The sequence below is a fragment of the Gigantopelta aegis genome, unplaced genomic scaffold (assembly GCF_016097555.1).
Source record: "Gigantopelta aegis isolate Gae_Host unplaced genomic scaffold, Gae_host_genome ctg2540_pilon_pilon, whole genome shotgun sequence".
Taxonomy (NCBI): Eukaryota; Metazoa; Mollusca; class Gastropoda; order Neomphalida; family Peltospiridae; genus Gigantopelta; species Gigantopelta aegis.
The window spans coordinates 1-21,508 of record NW_024532950.1 but is presented as its reverse complement, the minus strand read 5'-3'; the positions used below and the strand labels follow the sequence as shown (position 1 = coordinate 21,508).

General features: G+C 33.9%; 1 pseudogene; it reads right to left on the bottom strand.

Annotated features, from left to right (window-relative positions):
* Positions 1–1,894: 1,894 nt before the first annotated feature.
* Positions 1,895–20,672, bottom strand: LOC121391484 (annotated as a pseudogene).
* Positions 20,673–21,508: the final 836 nt, after the last annotated feature.

The following is a 21,508-nucleotide window of genomic DNA, read 5'->3' as shown; positions in this document are numbered from 1 at the left end:
AGTTTCTGACCGCTCACCGGGCTCTAATTTGAAAGCCAGTGTTCACTAGAATCAACGGCATGGGCCCAACATCCTCTAATGTCATAGATTACCCCACTATCTTATTGACCTGATATAAATCCTAAAATTATATACAATTACTGACATATAACATTTGCTGAACACAAATAAATTTGTGCCACACACAGAGTATGATCCCACAGACTAACAAATGCATTTCATTTACCTTTCTCACAAGCTTCTAAAATCCTTTCTCATTGCTGTATAAATTTCTAGGAATATTCATTCCAACGGTGACATCCACAAAATGTAATTTAGTTAGTTCATCTCCTACTAAAGAATTTTTTTTTTTTTTTTTTGTTAAATTTACCAATATGCGGCATATTGTCCAGCTCCACCACTTTGTAAGCTTTTTATGAAGATAGTCAAACCTGAAACAAATACACTACGTATTTAATAAGTAATTTTATTATTTACTTGTGAGACATTAATTTTTATCAACTTCTAGTGAATCAACTACATCAGAAAATGCTATGAAACATTCTCACAGTGTTCTACTCAGACCTCCTCCTTTGATAGAGAGGTAAAGCATTTCAATTTCTTATATCAAGTATTCCCCTAATATAGTAGACTGTAAATGAAATACATCAGCCTACTCTCTTCTAGTATCAGAGTGGATCATGGTGTTTGGAAGGCACATAAGAATGGTTTGACAAGAAAATGGCCATGCAAAGTGTAGCCCAATATTTGGGATCTAATTAATTATTCATAAGGGTGCGTCACCATTGAGACAAAGCAGTGAAATACAAAGTTTCATAACTTTAAAGATTAGAAAAGTTGTCAGAGGAATTTATACGAGGTAACCAGGACCCAATAATGCTAACTGAGCCAAGGTGTGGCAGGTAATAACTTGTTGCAATTACAATGAAATTATTCATATTTAGAAAAGATTATTGATACCCAACACTTATGGGTATGAATTTGTCCTTACTTAATTTCATTAGTATAGTTTTTCCCTGAATGCCACTTTGGGTTTGCCCATTAATGCAAGGACAGCTGTACTCAGCACGTAGTCTCTGAAAGACATTAATAACAGCAATTATATGAGGCCTGGATGCTTACTTCAGCATAGATTTCTAAATGAAGTTCTCCCTTCCAGATATAATAGTCTAACATATGACAAAAAGTGAAAATTTGGCTGATTTCTTAAGTTAAACTCTTTGCTTTCTTCTTCATAATACACTCTAAATGTTGGGAGTCTTTCTCGTTGAAATCTGTTGATAGCCTATACTGAAATTTTGTCAAGGTCCATTCTGTAAAGGAAAAAAGCTAATTAAATAATAAAATTGGCCTGAGCACTAAAGTAGATATAGTCTGTTCGCTATCAGGCTAGGACATGCTAGACACAATGGTTGCACCATTCAGTAGCACTTTATAATAGCATTCAAAATATCTAAACATTGTTTAGTTGTGAACAGAAATCCTATGGAAGCGAACAGCATTCTCCACATAGAGTTACATACAGCCTGCAAATTAACAAATCTTGCATGTAAGTTCTGCAATTGCCTAAGAAATGTTAATTTAAAAACAGCTGAAGTGTCTTATAAGGCAAAAAGTACCTATTATTAATCAGGCAGAAGAACCATAAAATACTACAACAGTTTCAATATGATTCACAAAGTTTGTTCAATGTATAAGCCCCACCCTTGTTGTATTGATCTATTGGAAAGTCAAAAGTCATTGCAAATAAGTATAAATACCTTATTTTTTGGTTTTTATTTGAAAGTGATATAACTGGATCAGGAACATTGGGATGGACTCCTACTATGGAGGATTATGAGAATTATAAGCCACTCTAAATAATTTACCATGGTTATAGCGTGGAGCATTATCACTAGTAAAAAGTATCTCCTGAAGCACAGTCAATTGCCAACAAAGCAAAAATGTCACCAGCTCTAGCCTCAGTGACATCCTGAAAGGAATTAGTAAGTGACAATTTTTTAATAATTAACAACCTCCATCTCATCACATGCATTCTGACCAAGCGTGAGACTTTAATTCTTTTCTTAACCTAGTGTTCACTACATAGTCACTTTTTTTAAATTCCTTGATAAGAGCTCCAATATAAGTTAGGGTTGACCAAACCGACCAGCCTTATACAAGATATCCATTATCAACTATATGTACAAGGTATGTTACCTCTAGTTTAAAAGCAAACCTACAAATGGATGCACACCATCTTGAGTGGACTCATTACTACTTTGGCTTCTAAGCATTACTACAATAGAAGTCAATTGTGATAGTGCAAATATAATCTGAACTTATCATTATCAAATGCATAATTAGTCACTTCTGAAGGATTTGGTAGATACTGAATGACTCCATCTAGTAAAAGTTGTACACCTTTTGTTTTTAAGAGCTGTTCCCAGGAATACAGAGTGAAGGAATGTGTTAATAACAGAACGACGAATTGCATACTAAAAGTAAAGACCAGCTTAGATAATCTTAAGTGTCAACACAGAGTGATTCACATTCGAGAAAAAAAATGACCATAGAGTAACAAAGCTATCAGTACTATTACTAGAATATAAACAATACAACTTGCAAGTTAAAAAAAATTAAACAGTGCCTATATCAAGATGCCTGGATTGTGTCCATTGGTCATTGTCCATTAATGCTTTGGCAAAAAAAATCTTAAAAGCTGATCAGAAACCTACTGATACTTATGTAGCATCATTGTTCTTATGATAACTCCTAAGTAATAACAAAATTACAGATTAAGATATAAATTTTGGCACTTACTGTACTTTTTATTCCTGTTTCTTTTCTGAGTATTATAACTACATACATTGGATAGCAGTACATTCACATACTATATGTCGACACATGACTGCTATAATAATTTCCATGTTCTCTATAATACTACTGCAATTTTTGTTATCTTAATTGCAGTGATTGATATAATTTTTTTTTATTTTTTGTTACATTATTCGTGTACTTGTAGAGATTCGAGGATGTAACAACCAATAGAATATCATGCATTGAGCTAACTCAGTCATGATATGCAAATATAATTCAGGTAATCAAATTTCTTACAGTTAGCAGCTCAGCTGAGGGTTCTTGATCAGAAAGAAACATTTCACCAAGTTGATTGTCAACATTAGCCACAGCTTCAATGAGCTCAAGCCTTTAAGCTTCACTAATGATCTTAAATCCATGGGACATCCTCCTCAATTACTTCAATACTGAATAATTTAGTGAAAATGATAATATACTTTTAAAACTCTTACCCAAAGTCCACTTTAAAGTATAGTGCTTTATTTCGAATAATATCACCTATTGCCTTCATGGTTTCCTTCTAATCCAATGGGTATATGAAATCAAAGCAGCATTATGATGAAGTTTAGCTCTACAAAAGAAATAAGTTAATTGGAAGACTACTAGTTCATCCATGCAGCTGTCCACCCATATATGTCAATCTTCCAACCAGTGTGGGTGGTTGGTTGGACAGATTGATTCTCCAACCATCCATTCAGTTACCTCATCTGTGAGACAACTCTATCTGGGTTAGCTCCTAATCTATCCAGGTTTATTTATGAAAGCAATACGTGGGACTTTGTAACGGTTCATTCTGTCTGTTGACAGTCAGTGTTTGGCTCTGTAAAACATTATATAATTAAGAACTAAGTAATAAAAACTAGAGAGTCTTAGCTCACTTAGCACAACTAGCAACTATGTCAAACTTTTAAGATACAAATATTTGAATCCTGGATTTGATATGTACAATGAACATTGAGGTTTACATATAATAACACGTGGGGCATGGTCTAAAAGTTTCTCATGGCAGTAAACTGCAATCAAAGAGTTAGAATAATTTATGTGCATTTTTAAAAATGATTTCTCAGTTACGGAACTTTGATCAGCCCTGCCCAATTGAAGCACCGTGAGTAAATAAAAATTCATTTGTTGGTGATATGTGTTAATGACAGTTACTTATTAGGTTAATTCAATTGTTGGCTTCTAAAAATCACATACAAAAAACATGTGAGTGTACAGACACATGGAAATCGCAAACAACTTTAAGACTGCTTGGCATGTGCAGCATGTCAGCAGAAAACTTATTGGCTATGACTAGGTGTTTAGTGAATCAGTAAAATACGGAAGCACATCAACCAAGTGTCTTATGATTTAGTAATACCAAAAAAAATGAACCGTATTTTATGGGGGGGGGGGGAATTTACAAGTGGGTACAAGTATCATCCAACCTGGACTCCCCAACACTGAAAAACATAATGACTAACCTGTGCTCCATCTAAAACTTTAAGGCTCTTTCTACTCTCAATGGTAAAGTCCACATGGCCAGGTGTATAAGCAATAATGTTGATAACAAAAATGTTATTCCAGGTTGTATAAGTAGCTGAAGACTAAGTGAAGTTAGTAGAGTAAAAATATTATTAATAGGTCTATGTATTACTTGAAATAGTAATTCCACGTTGTCTTTCCATTCCATAGAGGCCATTGGTAGCTCCAAACATTGTCTTTACCTTTAACTATGAATGTGACCAAATGAAGGTATTTGGAGGGTGTTTGGTACAGTCAACTAATAAAATTCCCTTTATTGGACCACTATCTATTGCTTCCTGATCTTAAAGGCAAGTCAATATAATGCGCGTGTGTGTGTATGTTGGTCTTGCCTCATGCATAGCTGCAATTCTTCCTTCCGTGTAGTACAAAATTCTCTCTGTTTAAAGTTGTCTTTCCAGAGTCAATATGAGGGCAGAAATACCAATATTTCGGATCCTGGTGTGATCAGAATCTGATGTAATACGCCAACATAATGAAGAGTGATTATGAATATTCTACTGCAGTTGTACTCATATAGCTGGTATCAATTGCGAGCCTGTTCTCAATAGTCGTACCTTAAACAATGAATAGAATAATAAATCAGTAAAGCATACTTGACTCTAGGTCTCTGTATTAAGCTGAGCAGTGACTCAGTCCTTGCTCGATACATGGAAACTCGCACGAGGATGACTGTTGGGCATTTATTAGAATTTTATCATGTTGTCTGTAACTCGTGGTCGCAATATCAGGTACTATATTTCAAAAATCCTTGTCATCTTGAAGTAAAGCAACCGTCATTTGTTCATTTTATCATTATATTATGTTATTTGTATATTATTTTCTATATCACCCACAGGATAGTAGTAACCAGCGGGTAAACCATGACTAGGTAAGTCTACTCAATTAATGTACATGCAATGAAACTAGTTATCGTGGGACAGTTTGAATATGCACACCTCGTACTAAGTTGTAATCATTATGGTATGAATATAGTATTTTTTAACCAAGAGAGATTTATCAAGTTCCAAGGTGCTGGTTCACAATTGGCGATTTTGTAGTGTGCATACCAGATTTTAAGGGGGAATGCTAGGAGACCATCACTATAAGTCATTTAGCCAGGCAAGAATTTCTGTCTGTCCAATCAAGTTGCCTCCTATGTGATATCAGTGTTAAACTCCAAAGTGTGTATATTTGTATATTTTCCATATTGTTTAAAAAATCATATTTTCTGTAAGCTATCAACAGCTTTAAAGAAAGAGGAGGGTGTCAATGAGTCTTTTATCAATGGACACAATTATAGGGTATAACGTCTTGTTTAAGATGCTATTGACTGGCTGGCAATGCTCATCATGTTTGTCAGTACTACAATGTTAGGCTAGATTGATGAAGGTTCTAACATTCTAGGGAGACTGTCTTAACAGCACCATACCTTCTGTCAACTCTCCTGTGTTTTTGGTTTACTGAACTACAATCACCATTTAAGTAATCTTAAAATGATTTTTAGTCTTGTCTCTAACTTCACTATAATACAAAAAACAAAACTAAGAACTTTTCACAATGATACTCTATTATTCTTTGTTATAGGTTATACGCAAGGGTATATTTCTAAGTCATCGTCGTGGAAAGCGCAATAGTCATCCTCAACAATCTCTCATTAAAATAGAGGGTGTAGAGAGCAAAAAGAAACTGAGTTTTATCTTGGGAAGAAAGAGATTGGCCTATGTATATAGAGTTCACAAAAGGGGCAAAGGTTATTGATTATCTTATGATCTTTTTTAACAAATTCATAATAACTTCTTTAGATCGAGGAATCAAAAAGCCTAGGAAGCATAGAGTAATTTGGGGGCGTGTGATGAGACCACATGGTGATAATGGAGTTGTTAAGAGCCAAGTTTCGTAAACATTTACCATCACGTGCTATGGGAGCTAGAGTGAGAGTAGTAAGTTCATTTTAACTAATTGTTCATTTGGTATATTCATTTTATAGATGTTGTATCCCTCAAGAGTTTGACAAGTTCTTGTTACTTAACTCTACTTTACGATTCCGGTCTTTTGTTTATGATAATTATTGTGACGAAAAGTGTAATAATTATATATAACTATTTATAAAATGGGTGGGTTATGAATGGGAATGGTGAGCTTGTACTAGTGTGTGTGTAGTAGTCTTATGATTTCTGTTGTAGAGTGAAAATCTACCAGTACTATTAAACCCTTCATCAATGGAGGACTAGCTTCATTAACAGCCGAGTTTGGTAAGCTAAGTATGTGCCATGTGGTAAATCACTGGGACTGTTTCGTATATATTAACAGTTATTGGGATGTGTCATCACTGGACTGCTATTCTCTAGATCCTAAACCATAGGTGTAGGAACAGGGGGGGGGTACAGGGGCACGTGCCCCCCCCTTGTTTTTGGTATATTGTGAGATGGTTTCACAATCAACTGATTTAGATTAGCCACTTTTCAAATCCCTATCCTCAAATACAATTTACAGCTGTAGATGCACATTTTATGTAAAAGCATTTTAAAAATTTTTGTCAGTGTAAACAACAGAGGTTTATTTTAGTTTTTATTGAAATACTTCATGTTAAACTAAACAAATGTTAAAATGTTACATATGTGCCCCCCGAATGACAAAATTGTTCCTACACCTATGTAAAACTCATATTAATTATAGTAATACACTTCATTTTAGCTATGTGGTATCTAACCCCTATATGCAGAAGAAACGCATGATATCACTGGTCATGTATCATTGAATGGCACCAGGGTTTAGGTATAGATTGTATAGACTACATAACAGGGGTGTTGAAAATGGTTCACATGATCCCTATACAATCAATTGACAACTTTTCAATGCACTTTGTGCTTTCAAAAAATGAATTTATTTTCCAGTAGTGTTGAGTCTATACATAAACTTTTGCTGAATTTCTGGATGAATAATAAATATTATAGTATCTAATGTTGTACTTTACCAGAATACATGTATTAATACTACTAGGGACATTTCCCATTGACACAACAAAAACAAGACTTCAAGTTCAAGGACAAATAAACTGATGAAGAATGTCGTGAAGTTCGTTATCGTGGGATGATACATGCTTTCTTTCGAATTATACCAAGAGGAAGGTGTTAGAGGCATTATATAATGGGTAAGTAATTTATTATGTAGAATCTTGGAACTTGCTGTTATGTCTACTCTTATATCATCTACTTCATTGCCTGGTTTATGTGAGATTATACTTTAGAGTTAGAGTTTTACTATGAGGGATGCAACAATTTATCATACTTCATAGCGTCTGTAGTCAGAACATCTTAAACTGTGTAAGCTTTGTTAGCTTTAATGATGTATGAAGGGAGCTATAATCCCTGTTCAGTAACAACATTATGTTAATGTTCCACCCTTAGCTCCAGTTTGTAAAGCATGGTACCAACCCTAATGTCATTGTTTTAAGTTCCAAAGAGTCCACTTTCCTTTTCTTCGCATCCTTCTGTCTTACATGCATAGAATCACAGACAGATCATTCCTGCTTCAAACATAAGTGTTTGATATAGAGGGAGTTGAGCATTACCCTAAAGTGTAAGACTTGAAGACATGTTCCTGGAAAATATCACCATATTCTATAATCACAAATGATTTCTGTTGGTACTAGGTAGAAAATCTTGCATCTATTTTCTACAGTTTAACTCCAGCACTACTGCGAGTCAAGCATCATATGGAAACTATTAAAATTGGACTGTATCATTTTTCAAAAGAAACATGGCATATTACATGAAGGGTGAAGTAGCTCTTTTAATGTCTAAAATCAATGTTTTATTTGAAGGTGAGGGACACTGTACATGAACATTGTTTCAGGAGTTTCGTTCTGGTGCTATTGCAGCAGCCCATAGCCAATCCTACTGATGTACTAAAGGTATTATGCCTGTCCAGATGTCTTATTATGATAATGTCTCCTAAAATGGCTTAGGTCAGAATGCAAGCAGTACTTCAATTGAATATTACTAGAAAACAAAATGTAATATCAGCTTTCCTGAAAATTATCAAAAATGAAGGCTTACGAGGGTTATATCGTGTAAGTAATAGAAAAAGACATTATCTTCAATATACTGTCTTAATCTAGGGAGTAGGGCCCACATCACAAAGAGCTGGTGTAGTAGCTGGAGTATTGCTACCATCTTATGATTTCTTTAAAAAACACCTGTTGGAATCAGGTACTTAACTTGTGCACCACTGGATAAATTTGAACCGTTATACTCCCATTATTTTTTAGGTTACTTCAGTGACAATATCACTACTCATGTTATAGCAAGTTTCTAGCTGGTCTGCTTGGTACATTGGCAACTAATCCTATTGATGTTATTAAATCTAGAATGATGAATCAAGCTGTTAATACACAGGGTCACTTTTATTCCAGCTCATTGACTGTTTTATCAAAGTATGCTTATTATATTCAGTATCACCTTGGGTTTAGCAAATGTTGTATTACGATAGTAAACGGATGGGCTTTTTCTGCTTGGGACAATATCAATTTTAAATAGTTTTGAATGACATATCTGTTCATTTTTATTCTGTTAACTGCTACTTTTTGTTGTGTAATTTATTTTGTCCACTTCTCTAGACAATAAAGACTGGAGAGTCCTATGGCAGTTATATTCGTGGTTTCATACCTTCTTATTTGAGACTAGGACCATGGAATATTATTGTATCCTAACACTAAATGTGTTACAATAACATTGGCATGTATCCTCAGCTGCCTCAAATTAGTTTAGTTTGTCTTGTGGTACAATACATATAAACAAAATATTGAGTCCTCATACTTATATTGCAGACCAGCCCTTTGTAGATACAAGTAACTTACTTACCATAATTTTAGGTCTTTGGACAAATACATTTTGAAATCAAGTAATGTTGATGGGCTGGTTTGTAAGACTGTCTTTATATCTTACTTGTCATTTTATATCAGAGTGATGTTTTCCTTTGACTTTCTCAAGTTTTTTATGACATTTGAACAATTGAAGAGGATGTTCTAATGCGTGTTTGTGTGCGTGTTAATTTATATTGTAATATTATATAATGTTTTAATTTCATAGAAATACACCACCAGTGTACGCATATAATCAAAAAGCACTCAATTATAGTAACTTTAGTAAAAATAATTCAGTAATCTAACAGGTCATTCTTTTGTACCGAAGCTGTTGTCAGAGCCAAAATGGTGAGGGGTATAATCATACTCAATAGTAGGTATAAACGGCTTGAACAAATTTGAGAAATACAGGAGGTAAACTAGATATATTCTCCATTAAGGAATAGCTACTAACAATTTATTATTAATAAAGAGAATTTAAAATAATAGTTGGAAGGAACGAATGAACTTCCATTTCTCGACCATCCTCTTCAATCATTGACATTATCTTCTTCATCAATTCGGCATGTCTAAGTGTATTATAATAATATATCTGACTATTGGACTATATATCTAGAAGACCAACATACCTACAGGGATGTACTGCTGCTCTGGGAGGAGGAGGAAAGTGAGGATGTTGCTCCATTGTCACTGTTTATTTCAAGTGATCCTAGTAATGAGTAGAAATTTGACTCCAAGTCATGTTGAAATGGTATGCTAAAACTTGGACATTTGGTACTGACTGATATCTTCATACATTGTTCTTCAGTAAGAGGTTTACCATTCTACAATATGTTATGTTAGTAGTGAAAATGGTTTAAAAACTTTAAGAGATTACCTCATCAGAACCAATAGCCAAAGACGTGGAGTTCTATAGTAGTTATCATAAGTGATGTTAAGATCATATGTTCTAGTTTGAAGAATTGCACTCTCTTCGGTCTTTTTTGGAGCAGATTTGACTACTGGCAAAGTTGCTAAAAATATTCAGTCATACACATTGTATACATCTTCACAAAACGTTAAGATTAACCATGTCAAGTAAACTGTAAATAGTATCTTATATTTAATCCAAGTTTAATAGCCACAGGTATTGGTTGATATTGATGAGGAGAATTGGGGGGCCTTTTGCTGCTTACTATGTAGGTTTATGGAGGAAAGTATTAACGATTACAATATATGAACCACACATCTAGATGTATGGTACTATATTCAATCAAACACCTCTGTGGAATATAGTGACTGGCATTGTTAAACTGGAAGAAATAACTCCTTGTGCTAATAAAAACACCTAGATCTAAACAAACATCCAAGTGGGGGATGTGGCCATTGTCAAGACATGCCATTATCATCTGTACATACTATTGGGAGTGCATTAAGAGAGGGAAGGAGTACCTAATCAAATATCCATTTAATGACATGTATTATTTTCTTCGCTACTTCGACCATATGTGTGGGAGGCTCTACATTTTGTGGTATAATTATTTTATATCTCACATGGATCACAAAAGTAGTGAGAAAGCAGAAATTTGTATTGTGACATGATTTGCAAAAAGGGACCACTTCTGTCAAAACATTGTGACCCTGATTTGTGTCAAAAATCAACTGTTCAAACATCTCAAAAAAAAAAGTTTTGTATACATACAGTTGTATACATGCATAAATATTATACATGTATGCAAAAACTGTTTTTTTGGTATCTTTAACAATTTTTTTTTCACAAATAAGGTCACAAATGTTTAAACAGAAGTGGTCCCTTTTTGCAAATCAGGTCACATATTGTTTGGTTTACAAACAATGAAGCAAGAAGCACCCTTGATTTAAGTTAAATTTGATTGTATGTAGGTATGAGATCAATAAATATGTGTGCCTCAAAACCTTTCAGTTTGTTGAGTGATTTCAAGTATATAGGTGCTGAGACTATTATTCCTTATATGAGCAAACAGACTTGGCAGAAAACATAGTACAGTAATTCGGCACTCTTCCAATTCTTCATGCACTCCTGGTACTATAAAGCCTATAAACATTACAATTTCTTCATTTAGTGACTTTCAAGTTGTTGTAGAAAGAATTGATTGAACGTGTATTTTCATATCTACTTTGGGGCCACTTTTGAAATCTACCTCAAAGCCAAACTTCAAAGAAAAGTTGATGTTTTATACAAGTTGCTTACTGAGGGTTAATAAAAAAATGTCCACCCTTGATAAACACATGCCTCGTTTTAATGATAGGTTGAAAACACTCAGAGTTAAATAAACATCTAGGCATTTATGATATGTAGAGACCATCACACTTACTGGTCATCTTCCTCTCGTATTCATCCATATCCATCACTGGTTCATTGTCACTATCGCTATCTTCACCACCTGTACCAACTAATTGTACAACCTAATGAAAATAAGTACACTGGGTGTTCAATATATCATAATTATATACATACCATTGTTTCAGATGCTTTAGGTTTAGCTTTGTCATCTAATGTCATCTCTGTAAGCTCCTCAGTTGCTGCTCTAAAGCTTATAAATATATACTAGTTACCAAGAGAGTTTCAAAAAAAAAGTCATACAATATCAATTAAACATTGTCAAATTGTGACTTAAATGTAGTCCATGATTTGTATTACTTACAGAGACCATGATGAGTGTCTACCCATCCTTCTTCCTCAGCATCATCTTGGTTGAGCTTTATGACTGTTCATTTTCAGGAAGAACTGACATTTGGTGGCAGCGTCTATAACAAGGCACTAAGAAAAGAGTACAAGTAAAACATCAGAGAAATATAGTCACCTTTTTTAGTGACAAGAAACTGCTTATCAGCTGGGAGGTAGGTCTTACGACGAGATGAATCACCTGATTCCCTGATATCAAGAGAAAGATGATAGCAAACAGTATTGCATTTAAAACTAATGACTATAAAACAACATTTGACATTACTACGACTACAAAAGTAACAACATATATGTATTTTAAAAAAAGCAAAAGGTGACATAAACAAATAGAGACCATTTGGTAATTATGCACTCTGTTTGAATAAAAAATTAATGATGGAATGACATCATGCAAGATAAAGCGTTTTATTATTCATATCTAAAATAAGGTTCCAGATATTCTCAACATATGGCATGTATGTATTAAATTGTTGTTACATTGCCATGTTGGACAGTGATAGACTAGTTGATCTCCAGCTGCTACAAACTGGAAAACAAGGAGAACAGTATTTAATTGATGTTCACAGAAACTAAAACGACAAGAACTTAGAGAAGGATGGATTAATGCAAATTGATCCACACCTAAACAGGCTTAGACATGTAAAGAGATCATTGACTGTTCATTGATATTTTTTTAAAGAGACTTCAAAAGCAAAATATTCTATCTCAAAGTCCTCAATATCATTTTTATAAGTATTAGTAGATCAAACAGTAACACCCACTAATTTAATTATGAACTATTGGTCCAAACTGACCTCTAAAATTTACTTTTACAGTTAATTTGTGAGCATGTTACTATGACAAACTTTTAGAGGAACTACAGTAGCACAAAACACAGTCAATTTTAAGGCACATATACACAGTCCATTATAGGGAAGGAATGCAACCTGTGATAATATCCATATGAAATGTATACACAATATAACCTCTTCAGGTGTGACCATGCCTGACTCACGAAACTTCGAGTTCTACAAACAAAACATAAAATAAGAATGATAAAAGGACAAACTGACCTTAAGAGTAGGAGCTAGATCTCCTACGACCGAAATAGAACCTTGTTTAACTTACTACAAAGCTGGCCATTTCTCCCGAGTAGTCACGCCTATTATTTAATTAACTCATAAAATTAAATTATAATTTATTATAGTTGCTATGGGGGACAAATCTTTTTTTATACCAAAAGTGGTGTAGTCAAACTTTTCTTTTCCTTTCAACTTTGCGAGGAAAAGTGATATCTATTAAAACCAAATGATCATTACCAACATATACTATTAAAAATACTACCTTCATCATGTAAGAAATAACTTTAAAGGGTTCAATTACGAAGGAGAATGGTAAAGCAAAAACTTATGTTTGAATGTATCACTGATGAAGTATCATCCCTAGAGGAAAACCACATAGAATAAACAAACAAAACAAATCATGATATTTATAGCCTCTCCTATACCTTGTGTTACATAATAGCATCCCTAATGGCTTTCCAGACCCTCATCAGAGCTTAAGAGACCTCCACTCATTCCACTAAATACAGCAGCACTAGACTGTAACAGAACTGGCTCTGGACCATAATCTTTGATAATATACCCCTAGTAGTTGTTGGAGGATAGCCAAAAGAACAACCTACAGCAGTCACAATTTGAACCTAAATGATTTGTTTCCCTGTGTAAGATACAAGATGTATATGATCAACTACATTTTATCAAAATGTCTTTACTCTTACATTATTATTTGATCAGAAATAGTAGGATAGTCTTGTTGGGAATATAGAGAAGATGATAAGGAGTGAGGGCAATTTCAAAACAGCAACATGGTGAAGTACACTTCCAGAGTACAATTGCTGTATGGAATAATATCATCTGATCTTATGGAAACAGGACCTAGGGAAGATTTTCATCTATATAATTAACAAGTTATACAAAAGAATCTTTATTATTGACTTTCAATGTGATGATAAACAAGGAATGTCTGGATAAGTTGAAAGCAATATGCTCACGACAAGATTCAATAAATTTTTACTGATATTGTTTAAACTATTGAAATGTTTAATTTTTTGCTAAGTCAATTATATATCAAATTACAGTATGATGGACCATTTACCTCTGTCGCTTTGTTCAACAACATGGCCACAAGTAAGTACAATATTTGGAGTAATATGATACCAACTCCTGTAGTATTACCACATACAATGGACACCACACAGTTGACAAGAGGTGGCAACTGAATACAAGGATCTACAATAGGAATAGGTTGTATACTCAGCTTTCTACTAAATTTATTAAGCTGAGCAGCTAAGTACAATATTAATAAATCAATATAAAACAATACCATGGTATATAACTGACTTCTACCATGCATAACATAGTGTTCATGAAAAACTTACCTGAAAGGTTGATAAGAAACCAGGAGGTTTAGATGTGTTCTCAAGAAACACAGTTACCAACCTCTCAATGATTGTTAAAATTTCTATAAACCCCTAAAGTCAAGTGATTTCATTGGACAGTTTACTACTAGCATGGTAGAAGTCTTATAGCTTTACCAAAACAATAACAATAGAGTAAATGACTCAGTTATAAAACAAACATGCAAAGTGAACCAAACCTTTTGTTAAAATGTTCTGTGTACTCTTCTGATTTTAATTACATTAAAAATACTTGCTATTGAAACATATCAAGGTCATTCCCACTGGAGACCTCTTATGTCATATAGACTAGTTAGAATAATTCCCGCTAGTCTACATAAAAGAAAGTGAAAAGTAAATGATTGGCCAAACTCTATGTCATAAGCATGCATTTAAAATAATATAATTATACTGAAACTAAAATGTGAGCAAAAACATTTCTTCCACCTCTGATAGCACCAGCAAGTAATGTTAGCATCAAAAATACTATTTCATATTTTTAGATTACAACCAACTTAGATATTATAATATTATGTACCTGTATTTCATTATCAACTTTTGCTATAACCATTTCCTCCTTCACAGCCTTTTACAGATCTTAAACTGGCTAATATTACTACTCATTCATAACCATATGTTTATGACACAACCACTGGATAGACTGTTAAGAAAAATGTCGGTAAATGATGACCAAATGGACTGCTAACCAGAATATAAAGGATAACCTAACATGATAGGAACCATTTTAGTGGAAGTGGTAAGGATGGAAATCTGTGGAGTAATACACCCAAAATTTCATTATAATAACATTACTTAATGTACTAGACTTACTGCTCTGAAGTTGGTGTTAGCTCTCTAGTATTATAACAGTTGATAATGCCATCAAATCTTCATCAGATGGTTTGCCATTATGAGAATCAACAGAAAGAAAGAGTTAGGATTTGCTTGAAACACACTGTCTGAAGCACTTTAAAGACATCAGTCATCAAAATAAGTTGTTTATTATCAATTTCTAGTAATCTATATTGAGTATTTTATCTCAGCTTGACAGATGATAGAACATTGAATGTCATCAGGATTTTACTCTCCAGTTAACTAGAGAAAATGACTACATTTTACTATGTAAAGGATTATTACACACATTATAATCCAGAAATATCAATAGGCAACAACAAACTTTTTACACGGATTCCTAATCTTTTGACAAAGTGGAATCAGTCATGAAATATATATATATAAATTAATATTATGTAAATATTATATAACAAATCAGTAGGATAAAACATTATATGATAGGCTTCTTAATAATCATTATTTACAATAATGCATGCTATGTGAATACTAAATATTAGGTCTGCTACAGAATAAACAAGTGTATACTCATTGTGTACAGAACTTAAAACAATGTAGTCATAATACTCAATGCATTATATAAACTGTTGCATTTTTTAAGGACATTTTATAATTTACCAGTGTGTCAAAGCATACAGTCAATCACTGACTTCATCAATTCATTAACTTATCATTCCAACCCTTTAATAATAAAATCTATGCCAGAAATTTGTTATAGTAAATCATTAAGAAAACAATTGCATCTAAACTTTCAGCATTGGTTTGTTTCATCCTATTATCATAATGTTTGTCATTTAAAAATAGCTAAAAGGTCATATCACTGATGTCATAATGACAAAAGTTACTGTATTTGGCTCTCAATCCCTAGCCATAGATGCTACTACACACTTAAGACACTTGGTGAATAAACTATTTAAGGTATGCATCTAGTTGTTGCTCTTCATTATGAAAAACAGAATCTTACCTTAGTTTTTTTTAATTAACAGTGAGGGTCTGGCAAGTGCTTGACCTGGTTGTCTTATTATAAACTTCACAGTAGCTCTGCACACCATGACCCCGTTAGTATAGCCCACAGAATTGTTGAGCGTAGTATTACATACAAACCCACTACCACTATTACTGTTTCTGAGCTGCGTCTTGGGACAGAGTGATGATCAATCCACCTTCCTTTCACACTTTACTTGTCATGGGCAACTGACCACAACCTTTATACAGACAGTTAATTTGACATATAAACATCAGATGAAAAAAACAAATACACTTCAATCAAAATACTTTATTGAACAATATCTTATATGCAAACCATTTTTGTTCATGACCAATGAAATAACCACTGTATTAATAAAATATGGACTTAATATTAACCCCACTTGTAGATATGACAACTGAACGCATACACCACTTAATTACTAACTTAATTGTAAGCCAATGCGCACCACAAAGTCAACTTTCACCCTATGAATACAAATAGTGGTGATGCTGCGTTAGGGAAGATCAATCTAAGATTGTGATGGAGGCACTTCGGTACAAGGCTCGATAAGAGCCTCATAAAATAAATATTGACTGTTTGAGGTCTGCTTCGAATGAGGAAGCGAAAAAGACCTGAGCAAGAAAAGAGATAATTTATCAAGAATACCGAAACAGGGTAATTGTGGTAAAACTATTCTCTAAATGATATAATGCCTCACCTGTCATTCCTCTCACACAAGAAACGTAGCTTTTGTGTACTCTTATGCATGAATACACATTCTATGACCCCCCCTATTGCTCCACTGCTCGGATCTCAATAGCTTTAAGGAACCCCAACCCATACATGAGAGTCGCAAATAGAGCTAATGTAGATGTAATTAAAAACTCCATTTAAAGCAATCACTTTACCAATGAAGAGGGTTCCTCTCCACACTGAAGAATCGTGTATCTTGTATGATATGTCCATCACCATCAACATAAACACCTTCATTATGAACATATTATATTACTCTACCAAAAAATACTAATAAAACTTGACGGTCATGACAAAGTAAAGAGTTCTGAGGGTTTGGAAGGGAGGAGAGGTATGATAGCATGAGGCAACAAATGGACCCCGAGCCTAGACAATAGGAATGATAGGCATCCATAAACATTAATAAAGTAATGAATGAGTCATAATAGGTAATTAGGTAAACAACCAAAACTACATGCATTGAGAGATAATACACCAGAAAATGATAGCCTGTGTGGACAATCCACCCATCAAATAATGAGAGAATATACAATCTGAAGTCTGTATCATGTAAGTGGGTATAAAGATATTAGAGCCAAAATGAAAAAAAAAGAGAGATATGTCATTGTAACAGCATAAAGTTCGATACAAACATCAAAGCAACACAACATCATAAATAAGGTTCGTGTCAGTCTATAAGCTGGTAGAGAAATGACCTTAAATTATACCACCATCATATCAGTCTATTTGAACTCATTCAATCAAAACCAAATGAACTTATGATAAATAAACACATCAATAGTGTCCTACTTACTGGGCAGTAGGAGGGATATAGATACTCTGTACTACACCCAGTGTCCATATCTACAGCATGAAAATCCACTTGTGGAGAGCATATATAACTTTATCTGCCACTAGGTAAGACAAACCATGTCAACAAGAAGGAGGCCTGTTGGGTAGGTTCTGGAAATGACTACAGGGGAAAAAAACATATATATTGGTTAGTATCAAGATTTGAAAAACAACACTTATAATAAATGTAACTTGCAATTGTGTGATTTACTTCAGCCATGTGATGACCTGTAAATCTTCCCCAACCAATGACCCAACAATTCTATCATTTCCCCATCACTCAAACTTCCATATTCGCTTTCAGCACTGCTTTTAATTAACAGCAGACATATTAGTACTTTAAAAAAAAATAAATATAACATGCCAAGTCCCAAGGTATGTGTAAACAATATTACCAAAATTAAAGAAGTATTGCTCCTGGAAAAAAAAAATGTTAATGCGCCTAGTTTAATCACTGAGGCTGACCCTGGAGTCTATGTCTATCCAAATATAGTCAAAAACTCAGTAACACATCTGCTTTGCTGTTAAATGACAATCTGCATTTCAACAATTTCTTTAATTAATGCGTCTGGTTTACCCCTAAAAAGCCATAAATTTGGAGTAAGGTTTTGTGCCAAAGCATACACTTCGACTCCGTTTTTGTACCAAGCGGCCAAAAAATTCACCTTTTGTCAGTTCGAGTACTAAATAAAACATTAACACACATACATCCACATTATAAATCCTTTGATTTTCTGGTCTACGTAAATAACACCTACAGCTATCGCAGGTAAGCTCAGTGAAGTCCATACAAAATAATTTTTAGTGTTTGTGAAATGGTGTGCTCCACACTTACAAACTTAATAATTACACAATGTCTAAGTCACCAATGGTAACAAAACCTTGGCGAGTTGATGCCTATCAAACTAGAGAGAGACTTGTCGTTAACAAGAAAACAAATTCTTTCTGACTTACCTCATCTCCTTTAAAATTTTTTGTTGTTAACCAAGTGAGATTAGTAGATTCTGAGCTTGTTTTTACGACCATTAATTCCAATAAGAACCTTTAAGACCTCAAATTAAAAACCAAAACAAAAACAAAACATACAATTAGAGAAAACTCGACGTAATGTGTATAAGGGAAAGGAATATAAAAAGAAACATTATAGTAATGTTGTGAACATCGATACAAGGACAATGAACCTTGTAAATGTATACTCATACCTGGGTAGTCCCATGCGCTCCAGAACGATGTCTTTCTTTATAATGTCCTATGAAGAGGACCACTGTCAGTCGCATTACCTTAGCAAGTTGACTACCCACAAAAGCACACATAAAAAATTCAGGTTAAATTTCACGTTTGGATTACGTATCTCCGGGTTGGTTATAAAAGAAGATTACAAACAAAATTCAGATAAACTCACACACAAATTGTGGTACCATTTTAGTTGTATTAGGACTTAGCTTGCTCCAGCTTAGCCTCCATTTCTCCAGGTCTTCCGCCTGTTTTTTTTTTAAAACTGTATAAATGGTGGAAGAAAAACATATGAAATGTCCAAACCAGAAAGCATAGAAACAAGTGGGAGGCCTAGAGTATAATTTCTACCCACAATACTCTATAATTATTGTAATCTAATACAAAACACATAATCATCTGGATTGCTGAATAGCCTGTTTTGCTTTATAATCCAGTGTATAAGAAACTGTTCAAAGACAACTTCTTGTTATAATGAGATCTCAGAAATACCAATTATGATATCCTATTGTGAAACTACAATAATTATTCAAGCATAATATGCTAGTTTGGAGACTGAACAACATTTTGGTGTTTACAACTTTTAGAAGTATGATGGTACATAAAAAAACATTGTGAATAAAACATTACATTAATGTAGATCAGTACAAATTTTGGATTGAAACAAATCTAGCTACAATTTGAGAACCACCATGGAAAGTAGTAAATTACCACATATAACAACAGCAAGGGCAACATCCTCCAACCATTGGACGAGGAACACCTCCAGTAGGTCCAGGTTTACGACAGCTGGACTACCACCTGAAGATAACATGAAAATTATGGTACAATTGAGAGTGAATAGAAACTTATGAAGATTGAGATTGATAGTGTTGACTACCAGGAGAAGGACCTTGTACAAAAGAGGTGCTAGGATCCTAAGAGAGTAGTTAAAAAGCTCATGATAAACTTCATGCAAAAGACTTACATTGGTCTAATTATTAAAGTTCTTCAGCATACAACTGACTCTCTGTGGAGGCAGTGAATCCATCTTGTGCACCCCTGATGAGTGAGTAAGAGAGAGAGAGAGAGAGAGGAGAGAGAGAGAGAAGAGAGAGAGAGAGAGAGAGAGAGAGAAGAGAGAGGAACGAGTGGTGTCAATTATTACAAGAACAACATACTGGGACTCTGGCTGTTTTAGATAGTATCTCAGGGTCCACCAAGAATGTCATCATCTTCATCTTCCTCTCCTCATCAGCCTAAAAATAATTTGGGTAAATCAACTTTGACATAAGAGGTTAGAAACATACAGGTTTGGAGAGTGGTACATATGCCCTACCTCAGAGCCACTGCTATCAGAACACTGAGGAGATCCACAGGTGAGGTGTATATAGGTCATAAACTTATTACTTTGTTAACAGACTAGTTATTACATACAAGTACATGTAGCGACAAGATTTTTTTTTAACTTAATATAATCATTTACTTCTTCAACACATACAACATGTAAACATGCTTCCTCTTACCATATGATATAGACATATTATGAACTATGAAGTCCACTACTGTACTAACATGACAACGTTGTCTTTTTTCTACATAACCAACAAAATACTATTATTTAAATTACCTGCATCGCCTTTCTTAAATTGTAGGTTGTTCTAAAGATCTCCGCCTTCATCTGAGCCTGGACTCCAATATTCATCATCCTATTTACTTCTCGACGTTTCATACGGATCAATTTGATCTTTTATTTGAATACGCGTTCTGAACGCTCAGGAAAGTCATTGACAAAATGGATGCTCTAAATGAAATAAATTGGTAATTACAATAACCAATGTAGGATTTTTACCTAAGTAATTCATCTGAAGTAGGGCGTTTAGTAGGATCTTTAGTGAGACAAACTGATCCAATAAAACTAATGAAACTTGGAGTCCTAAAATAAAAGTGAAAACACAAGATGAGCATTTATTAGTTGTACATTCTAATAGATAAACAACAAGGGAATGTAAGCATTATTTAAAAATCTGAGTGAGACAATTCTCTCACAATAATTAGTAATAATATGTTTGTCTACATAAATACAAAAATTCCAATTTGTAGATAAATTAAACAAACTCGTCCTATAAAAATATCTGCTTTAATGAGGGAAAAGTAATATGAAGAGTAAAAATACTATTGTTATCAATCCCTTCTAAGTCACACACACATGTTGTCTCTTAGACTTAAGTCAAGTCAGCTGTGAACAACATGATGGTGGCATTCAATCTTCTGCTGAGGAAGGCAACACGCACATCAGTTATGTGTAATGATGGTCTGATAACTACCGTATTACTATCTCAATGAATAAACATGCACTAGTGCCTTTTGTTATGATAAAATTGCAATAAATAGTACAGAACATAATTACTCAAAAAATAATATGACTTGTGGATATAAATCCATTTACCCATTTCTTGGGTGTTTTAAGGCGAGGTGGGGGGAGGGAATTAAAAACAGAGTCCATAGGAGATACTGCAAAGAGTATAAAAAAAAAAATTT